This window comes from Lissotriton helveticus, chromosome 6, assembly GCF_964261635.1.
Source record: "Lissotriton helveticus chromosome 6, aLisHel1.1, whole genome shotgun sequence".
NCBI classification, from domain to species: Eukaryota; Metazoa; Chordata; class Amphibia; order Caudata; family Salamandridae; genus Lissotriton; species Lissotriton helveticus.
The window spans coordinates 824,386,500-824,397,249 of NC_136067.1; the positions used below are offsets into that span (position 1 = coordinate 824,386,500).

General features: G+C 40.9%; 1 protein-coding gene across 1 annotated transcript in view; it reads right to left on the reverse strand.

Annotated features, from left to right (window-relative positions):
• Positions 1–319: 319 nt before the first annotated feature.
• The window catches only part of AFG1L (AFG1 like ATPase), a 562,248-nt gene continuing 551,817 nt past the window's right edge, over positions 320–10,750 (reverse strand). Inside the window, exon 14 of the mRNA XM_078648410.1 lies at positions 320–617. The gene's annotated coding sequence lies outside the window, so the exon portion shown is untranslated. The remainder of the gene's footprint in view (positions 618–10,750) is intronic.

Sequence of the window (10,750 nt, forward strand, 5' to 3'; positions counted from 1 at the left end):
GTCACAGAAAGTAAAAACAACAAATACAGGATTCATAAAATCAAAAAACTACTGCAGATTAGTGGCTATTTTTTATTATGGAAGGTGAGGTTGTTCGAAGGTGTGTGGCGCTCTAAGGGCCTATACACATAAATTCAGTTGTCCATATCTCTTTTGCGGTGCTCTGAGGTAGAGAGATTCACCCACTCCCCAAGTGTGTGACCGTGGTCAACAAAATGTTAATTCTTTTGTTCTCAAGCACACGCTAATATTATTGTGCATTAACGTATTCAAGCAGTTGCATTCAAATAATACAGTTTCCAAATTCTTGTTCTTCTTATTTTCTTTTTAATTTGTATTTAGAATTCTAGTCTCAAGCCAACACGTGTTTCGTTGCATTAGGACAATACCTGCGACTTCCTTAGGGCTAAAAGACAAAGAAATGCATATCGCTATACAATATGTGGAAATACTGACAAGTCAGTATCACGTCGAACCCACACAGCGTGACATTGGTGCCTATTTTAACCATATTTGATACTCTTGTGACATTTTGGTGGCAAAACATGCCCATACAGAGTGAATCCAGTGCCTCTTTCAACTGTACTAGATACTTTTGTGATATCTTGGTGGCAAAGCTGTAGTGTAGCTCCTATTTTCCCAATAGGCTCTGCGCATTGGAATAGTACCTACAGCAGTAAAGGCCTAGGCCAGACGTTAACTAGGTCTACTACTGTCGATACTAGACTTAATTTTTGGGTTTGCCAGCTAAGCTCAGAGTTCGCTAGAAACTTTCTCGAATGTTCAAGGAAGGATTAACTCCCCTGATTAGACAAGAAGGGATTTAGTTTCTGACAACCATAGAACATGACAACTTTGCTCTCCCCTAATCAAGAGTCAATCTCAAGAGTCGTGTGAGCACAAGGCAATTATTTTACTCAGTCAGTACGTGCATTCTTAGTCTCATCAGAATGTAGAGAAAAGGAAGAGACGGGCGTGTTCAATAAAAGGTGTTATTTATTGATCAGTCTCTTTTCTCGTACAAGAGAAATGGATCGATATTATTGCAATACTTATTGTTAAGTAAAGTGCATACATTAGAAGCAATAGTATAAAATAATACTGTAAAAACATTGATATGGTTTCTGAGCCATATGATGTTTAAAATGATTAAAATATATTTACATACACATATACATTTGACTAAACGTACTCAACTGGTGTTTCTAAATACGCCTACCCCGTGTACCTGACCTAAGTCTAATGCGTGGGCGGGAATAGAAAGTTACAGTTTAAGTTAAGTTTGTTTTTGCCAAGTGAATAACTAAAGAATTCTCTGTGAGGGGTTATTCAGTTCTGTACCTGGAATTTAGGATGAATGAGGAATGGTATCTCTTTCTCTGCTCTCGATATTCCAGGCTGCCTGCGAGGGCTACCCGGAAGCGCCGGTGCTGGGTCTCTCGGCTTGAGATAGCAGCGCGTCTCTCAGCGCGTCAGGAAGGCGGGGCTGTTGCCTGCGGGGTCTGCTTCTGCTCTCGGCTTCGGCAAGTATGGCTGCTCCGTCTTGTCACCACGCGTGTGTTTGCATAGGGCAAGGTCGGCAATATTTATACCTTAAAGGTGCCGGGATTGACGTAAGGATGGACATAGGTACGTCAATAAAGATGTCATACGACTTGCTCGTTAGCACATTCTTTACTAAAGTTCTCTGTGAAATCAAAACAATGGCCGCACGGATTATCCAGGTTGTCATGGGTTTGATTTGTTATGAGAACGTCGTATGCCTTATCAGGGGCTGGAGGAATGTCGCTTGTCTAATTAGATCTCAAGCGTTATGACCTAATCAGATAACACGTTCCTGTGCCGTAGTGTGACTGCGTCAGATAACGGTATCTGCATCATGGGGGATTTCTTGCCTCATGGGCTGACTGTTAGTTAACTAGCTAGGTAGTTTAACCAGAATAGGGTCAGGAATAGGGGGATCGATTCAGAACCTATAGAAATACACGACACCCACTCCACGCTAACTATGGTCATATCTACTAATCTATGCATAGTATAACATAGTACAACATACTATAGAGTATAGTGTATACCTTACCACCCCAAAATACATAAATGCATTTTGAAATTTTCAAATATACTGAAAAATTGCAGTCATATATATTGTATGCACTTAAGCTATGAATTAAATGCAAAAGTAAACACGCATTGTTATGCATTATTGCTTGTTGGTATATGAGAAATACACATGAAATGGCTCTTAATATGGCTATACAGAAAAAAAGTCGAAACCATTTCATCACATAAAATATATTGTGAACATACCAGCGGGCAGCTAAAGTCTATATAAAGTCTATAAAGTATCTAAAAAAATAGAAATCTTAGTTCTCTAGGAATAGTTTCTTACTTTAAGCAGAAGGTCAGTGTCCCGGGGAAAAATATATAGAAAAATATTTTAAGGGCTTGCTGAAAAAAGTTGCTGTCCGTGAACTGGATTGTAATTGTTCATGTGACTTTATTTTTTAAGTTGAAGGCCGGATTCAGGGAACCCCGTGTGCGAGTTTACTCAAAAGTCTCTATTTCTGTTCCGGAGAGAACATCATATCATTCAGGCTTTCGAAAAAACTGTCAACAGCTTCATGGGAAAGTTCCACTAAGTCGGAAATAGGGGTAACCATGCATTCATGCGCATGATTGTCTGCATTGACATTCTGATTTGCATTGCTGACAGAAGGTCGTACCTGTTCGATGCTGCTTTCATCTTGAACTTCACTACTCTTCAATCGCAGTGGTGAAGATTCCAGGAATGCCGTCATCAGAATTGGCAGCCTTTGAGGGCAGCACAAAGCGTGAACCTTGGTAGGAACCAGCAGTGTATCTGCATCCACCGGCGCATCCGATTGTAGTGTCAGACAGGTGTCTAACACGCATTCTTCTCCGCATAGCAGACACCTTAGTACAGGAAAAACACACCTTTGCCACATTGGTCGAAATGATAGAAACCAAGTCATGTTCAGGTCTCTAAGCCGGGAGAGTCCCAGGATTTTTGATATCCGGTCCCGGTATCCAATGGCTAGGATCGTATCTTCCATTGTCGCGAGAGTTTGATCTGTGACATGGGTTGCCATAACGAAAAATAAGGACTAGGAATAGGATTCCTGCAATTAGTCCCAGGATCAGGGGAAGTCCGCCAAAAATCGAATGGACGAAATCTGGAAAAATACCCAGTATGGCTTTGAATGGTGTTAATGCCATCGAAAATACTGTCTTAAATACCTTTGAGACCCCTGTGGTATCAGAAATATTTAAGATTTCGCTCAGGATTTCCGCGAAATGTACGGGGGAATTGGTTGATAATAATGTATGTATCTCTGCAGTCGTCCTTGCGACTTGTAGATCATACGTTTCTTTAGATGACGTGAGCCTTGTAGGCGTCTGAAGAAGCACTGTTTTCATTCTGCTTAAAGTGTCTATTCGAATAGAAGTAATTTTCAAACCGGGCCATGCCCTTGCCTCCCTGTCTGGAAAGGAGCTGGGGAACAAAGAACGTCCACAGCACTTGACCTTCGCCGTCGTGGTGACGAGATAAGGAGTCCCGGGCATAAGACTACAACATCTGCGGTCTACAATAAGAATGTAACTCCCATTATAGAGTCTTTGAAAGAATGGTTCTATTTCAGTTGCAGGTGCGCCTTGCTGGTGACATGAAAGGTTGTATGAATTCCCTTCACAGGCTCCGTGCAAACTAATACCGTTACACAGAAGCGTGCCGCTTAGTGACATAGCACAATTGTTGCCACTAAGAAACACTTTCTGTCCTTTGTTACTGACACATGCATGTGAATAGGGCAGGTTCCAAGATGTTTTAAGGTACCCCTTTCCCAATTTCTCGTACATGCCAGCCTGTATATATTTTTGGCAGTATTGAAACCTGAAGGTTGAGATTGGAATATTTATGATTCCGTGGATTATCCATTCACTGACAGGTCGTTCTGACATTGTCATTGGTAATCTTTCTAGTTTTTCAATGCTCAAGATTGTATAATCAGCACCCTTCTGCGCCATACCGATTTGTCTATCAGTAAGGTTAAAGATTTGGAATAGTGACGTTGTGTTGATTAAACGCCAAGGCACATAGCCTGAACGCAGATTTTGTAACGTCCAGCCAAGCTGTACGATAGAACGCAATTGTGACTGACCATGTTGTAATAACAGTAAGTCTTGCGATAATATATCGATTGCTGAAGACACAATGCTGTCCAATGAAAAAATTCTGGAGGACAGAGTCATTAACCCATTGTCCACCACAGAAAGTGATTTTTCCAAATTAATACGGTCAATTTCCCGTATTCTTTCTGTTGTTTCAATTTGAGTAACCTTCCAGGCCTCATTGTATGCTGCATATACAGAGGCTGCTATGAAACGCTTTTGACGCTGTTTGCGTGGTCCCAGTATGAAATCACGCAAGTCAGCACCATCAGTAAGTAAAGTTAGGTGTTGCTTAATTTCAGGCAGTGTGGAAGTTTGTAGCCATTGAAGGCATAATTTGCCCACACTGTAGGTTGTTATTATCCCTGGGTGATGTCTTTGGGGATATCTAGGGTCTGGCCTGGTCATTTTGAAACCCTGTGTTTTATTCAGGAATCTATCTTGACAGTTATTTGTATCTGTGGGCCAGATCAACCATTGTTTCCAATCAGGATGTGTTCTGTTTTGGTTAAGTATATGGTTTATGTCTATTTCTTCATCTGTTTCAGAGCTATTGCTAAACATTGTTGGCTTTGGAATAGACAGGTTATTTAAATCTTTGATTTTGGCTAAGCCAAGACAGGTGGTTTGTTGAACAGTGTCATTTAAAAATATCATTTGTTCTGGGATCATGCAGGCTCTAAACAAAGCTTCTAAACCCTGTACTTGCCATTCTTTTGTACCCCAAACACTTTTCAAATCAACATTTTTATCCCAATAATCGAATCCAAAAGTATTAATTTTTTCAAAGAATGAATCAGAATAAATCAATTTTGTGTTGGTTATCATGGTTTTGGTCCCTGTCTTGTTTGACAATTTATAATAAAATGTTTCAGCATTACTAGTGTTAAAACCTTGAAAGTATGAATATTTGTCATAAACGGTTCTAGAGCTCCCTTTTGGAGGTGTAGCACAATGTTCCCATTGATTAAAATTTAAAACATTTCTAGGTTGTGCAGATTTATGCAAGAAATGGTTACCATAGTGGTTATAGCAATACATACTATCATAATTTGTAGAACCTTGCAAATAATCATGTTTTTGTAAATTTAGCAGACATTACTAAGTCAGACATCATATTGTTTATACTTTCAAAGTCCCAATCATCAGCAAATGAGTTTGGTTTTGCAAAGTCACTCAAAGAGATCTTAATTTGGTGTGGATATTTCAGGATCTCGACCGGACCATAAATTTCATAGTCAGTGTTGTCCCAGGCTACCCCACCAGGTATTGGAATTGCTGTGAAGTTGGCTGAAGAAAGTTCTGAAGAAAGTTCTCTTTTCTCGACGTGTGAAGATGTGTGTGGTTTGAGGACCAAGTTGATGTTCTGACTTGCTGTGTCCATTTTAGCATATTTTCCCTCAATGAAGCGTCCCAAAGTAAATACCATGATGAGCCAAAGTATGAGGATAAATGCACCAAAACCCACCCAAAATTCAATCCATGGAGAAATCAGATATGTTTCTTTTAGTTGTTTCAAAAGTTCCTTCGCTTTGTCTTTAAAGGATTTTGATGATGGCTGTGTCTTTTGTTCGCTGAAGCCTTCAGAGGAATCATCGAAGTTGATGAAGTAACCGGATGCAGTTCTGTCAATTGTTCCAATTGGTTCAGGATTTTTGTTTTTTGCATTTTCACTTGGTACTTCAGTATAGATTGGTGTGTCTCTGCTAAATGTCTTTATTTGGGTTTTCAGAGGTCTAAGTTCTATTGCATTGTTGCATAGTCCTTGTTGTTCTTCTGTAGGCGTTTCGAATGTGATGAGCCTCTTTGTTAGGACCTCTGTACTGGTAGCAAACCTTGGTGTTCTGCTACTTATTGGGAGTCCACTTGGCCTACTGTTTGTTATCGGCCACATGTTGTGGTTTTACCAGGTCGATGGATACAACTCGGTTCTCCTTTTTTCCAGCAAGTGGCGGTAGTACAACTGATCTTGTCCCGTTGACAGACAAGACAGGAACTGCTTTTCTGTAAGAAGGCCCAAATTCCTTCTTTACCGCGATCTTCTCCCTGACTAGATCCCCGACTTTTGGAATCCAGACAGGTCTTGCTGGGACAGGTGGTGATTCTTCAGTGGTTGTTGGCTGTTGTTTCAACTGTATGTTGCTCAGGTCTTTTCTTGTTTTGTTTAAGTCCTGCAAAATAGCCAAACGGTCTTTGACATCAAAGCTTTTTTCTGTTACCACTGAAGTCTGACTATCAAGGTCAGAGATCAACATCCTAGTTCCGAATAATAATTCGTACGGACTGAATCCCTTCAGAGAATTTCTTGGCAAGTTATTTAGACTACGTTGGACACTTATTAGATGTTTGACCCACCCAGCTCCCGAACCTAATATCCTTTCTAATATAGATTGCTTTCTGTCTTGGTTTTTTCTTTACACCATCCCATACCCTCAGGAAGGAAGTGAGAAGATTCCCGCTGGGCTGTGCTCATTTGGCCATTCTTTCCCCCCCCAGGCTGGATTGCCTGAGAAAAAGAAAAAAATGGTCGAACGTAGCATGCTCTTAGCGTATATGCCATTTAGACTCGCAAATCTTGTATAACAGTCCGGACGTCAGCTGAGTGCAGTGGATCTACATTATAAGTGGGAACTAGCCTGTATATGTTAATCGCAAGCCATTCTTTTTGCTGGTAATATTATCTGCCTTGATACGACGAGGTATTAAACTGCTTCTCTCCCCACTGCGATCTCTGTTGCAGTTTGGGCAGTTTTTTACAAAGATGGTAAGATGGAGGCTCATGCCTGGCCACCAGTACCGTGATTGTAAATCTTCCAGAGAATCTTTTAATTTAAGGTGTCTGTGACCCTCGCCCATGTGTGCGTCTGCGATTAACAAGTTTCTCCTGTCCATGTTTGGAATCACTCTATCCCCCACTCCAGGGATTCGAGCAAAAGGGACGGAGTTTGCATCGATTATGTATGTATAATTGAGTGGATAGTTGATCGGTAACGCTGTGCAGTCGCCTTTTGATGACGTTTTCACCGCCAGCAATGTTTCACCGTCAATGTATTTTAATGTATGCTTTTTTCGATCTACGGGAGCCGATTTAGTGGCTGCCGCTGCGGCTGTCTCAGCCAATGAATTCCCCACAACGTGAACGCCATCACGTTGATGACTCAGTGAGTGAGTCACGTGAGTCTTTGGTAGTTCTTTCTTCAAAAGAGCTACTTGTTCCCAGAGAAGTCTCTGCTTTATTGGTGCATCTGTGTCATCTTTGTAACCGTTCTGAATCCATGTCTGCAAATCCTTGTTATATGCTTTGACGCAGAAATATGAATCTGACACTATAAGTGTCGGGAATTCGCGATCCGCATTATCTAGCGCCATTTTCAAAGCTATTATTTCAGTTTGCAGTTCTGAATTTGTTTCTACTGAGTGTGATTTTGTTAATAGAGGTCTTAGTTTACCTCCGCTCCACACTTCTTTTGTGATCTCACATGTGGGATTGTATGCATGTTCTCCCCAAACGGAGGGTTGAGCATGTCCGTCTGTATAGATTACACAGGCGTAATGTCGTAGAGGCAGAATGTCGATTGGCAGAGGATACGTCTTTTCATATTTTAGATTTTCCAATTCTTCTAGTTCTGGATCAAAGTAGTAGTATACTTTGTCCGTTGTGATTGAATTCACCCATTGTATCCATTCCGGATTCAATGTTGTTGTTGGTAAATTACACGGTGTTGTTAGTGCCTCAAAGGCTGATTCAGCTGTTCTGACTGTGATATGTCTACCGTCAGCTATGTCTTTTTCTCTAGCTATTGCGGTTTGAACTGCTTGAACAATTTTTCCTTTGTTGCTGAATCTCTGTTCAGCTTTTGTGTACAAGTGTGATTTGAATGCAATTGGTACCTTTTCTCCCTCATTAGAGGTCAGGTATGTGAATCCGCATCTCCCTGGGATGACTCGGATCACAAGGTTGCGTGTATTATCACGTGTTTCTAATTTTGTCTTAATTAGCATGTCTGTTTGTAAGGATCTCAAAATGTCTGTGTGTGTTTGAGTCCAACTTGATCTTTTAAAATCTGGTTTAATTAGATCGTAAAGGGGTTTGACCCTTTCTGCGTAATTTGCAATGTAAGTTCTTCCGAAATTTAGGAAGCCTAGAATTGACTGTAGGTTTTTTAGTGTTTTAGGAGCTTGGATTACGGCACATTTCTCTAGGAAATTGTCTGCCAGGCTTTTACCTTCACTTGATAACTCATATCCTAAGAATAGGACCGTCAGATGGGCAATTCTGGACTTTTTGAAGTTGAATTTGTAACCCTCTGCAGCGAAACCAAGTATTATGGTGTTCACTCTTTTCAAGTGAGTTTCCAAGTCATCATCTGTTAAGTAAATGTCATCGACATAAGATAATGCTTCATCATCATATTGTTGTAGTAATTCTGTTACTCTCGCTGAGAATACCCCCGGGCTGTTGTTGTACCCCTGGGCTAACCGACAGAATTGTTTTTGAGTGCCATTTACTGAGAAAGCTGTTAAATATCTGCTCTCTGGTGCTATGTTTTGACAAAAGAATCCGTTGGAGATGTCCAAGGTAGTTTTGTATTTTTTGCGCACTATGTTATTCATTAGTGCAGCACTGTGTGAGTTTTGCACTGCAAAAGTTTTGCAACATGTGTTAAGGTGTCGGTAATCCAAAACTAGACGATATGAGTTGTCTGGTTTGGCGACCGGAAACAAAGGATTGTTCATTTGTGAGGTGCAAGTTTCAATCACCCCCTGGTATTCTAGCTGATCTAGTATTTCATTTACTTGTTTTTTAGCTTCTTGCTTAATTGGGTACTGCCTTTGTGCAGTTGGTTGTGATTTTAACTGGACTTTGTGAGGAGGAGAATCCTCATCCCATCCTACATGATTTTTATATAAAGCAGGTGCTAAGGCCACTGCCCACTTTCTAGCAAGTGTGTATTTTTTATGAATCGGGATTTGATTCGAGAAGGCAGGCATAATTACTTCTTCGCCATGAGGGCACTCCCTGACAAACTCTGGTGGCCAGTCTTTTTCAGCTAAAAGTATGTCATAACCCTTTGAGAGGTTATCCCAAAATAGTCCCCTAATTTTCCTAGTCTTATCTCCCTCTATACGTAATGTTATCTCGTATATTTTGTGGGGCTTGCTAACTCTGGTATCTGCAGTTTCCACTTGAAGGTATTCATTCGTGTCCACTGTCTCCAGATGATTCATAAGGACTTTGCGAGCTATGCTCACCTCTGCTGCGCTGTCTAGCATTGTCTGAGCCCACTCTCCGTTTTTCAGTTGTGTCCTCAGTATTCTCGGCATTGTTAACTACCTTGATACTGGCTACCTTCTTTTTTGGAAATTGTGATTTCTTTTTCAGTTGAGCAGGTTCCTTGTCTTTGGACTTGGCGTGCTCTTCTGATCGTCCTCTTCTTTCCGATTTCTACGAGGAATTCTGAAAAGATTGAGAGGGACGTGTATCAATGTCTTGATATCTATCAGGTTTTTTAATATTATCCCTATTTCTAAGGTTATATCTATTCCCAGAGGGGTCACTCTGGGGTGACCTTTGTCTCGGGTTTGGAGATTTCTCTCTTCGCCTAGGAGACCTTCCTCTGGACTGGAATTTCTTTTCTTTAGGATTGGATTGTTTATTTCCATCCCAGTTCTTTTTTGGTGAATTATTATTATTATTAAAAAACATTTTTTCTGGACTTGTAGTCAGTTGCGGTTTTACTGGTATTCCACCTAGACTATCTCTGCCTAGTTCTTCATAGGATTTTTCTATGATTCTGGCAATTTCAGCTGGTTGGTCTGCTATATCTGTCTCTTTTAACCTCTGGCGGATCGCCACGTTTGCTGCTTCACCCTTTATGTTGGCTAGTAATATAGCCGAGACCTGCTTGAAGTCTTTTAGTAATTTCATACCAAGAGTTAAAGCAGGTTCTGGACCGTATTCATCTTGAATTTGTTTTAGCACATCTGGTATTACCGAAATGGATGGAACACCGTGCGTTTTTGTGTAGATGGAAGCAAAGACTGTACCCCAAGTGTCACAGTCCTCAATGTGTGGTGCGATTCCCATTGGGAGACAGATAGTCAGAATCCTGTGTTTTTCTAGAGGGGTGGTGTCAGGAAACACCGCCTCTATTTGGGTAATTTTCTGTGCCAACCAGAATGGTATTTGTTCCCGTTTAGCTGGAACTTTACCTAGGCAGGATTGGATGTTCTGTGGTGTAATTTTATTTGTGTTCCCCTGGTGAGGGGTCAGCTGTGGTAGTTTAATCGCTGGCTGAATTGTTGAAGTCCGCATTACATACTGAACTAATTGTCTGTGAATTTTTAGTAGTTGTTTTAGCTGTATTAACAGCTCTGCTGCAGGCATTCTTTCGATGTCTGGATATGGTGTGTATCCGGCTAGGACCGGCCACGTTGCTCCTGGTCTTCCTAAAGGACCGAGCCTTGTAATGTGATTATTATGTTTTAGGGCGCCATCAAATAAGAGCAAATGCTCTTGGAATTTGAGTGGTACTTCCACCTCCTCGAAAGGAGTGTA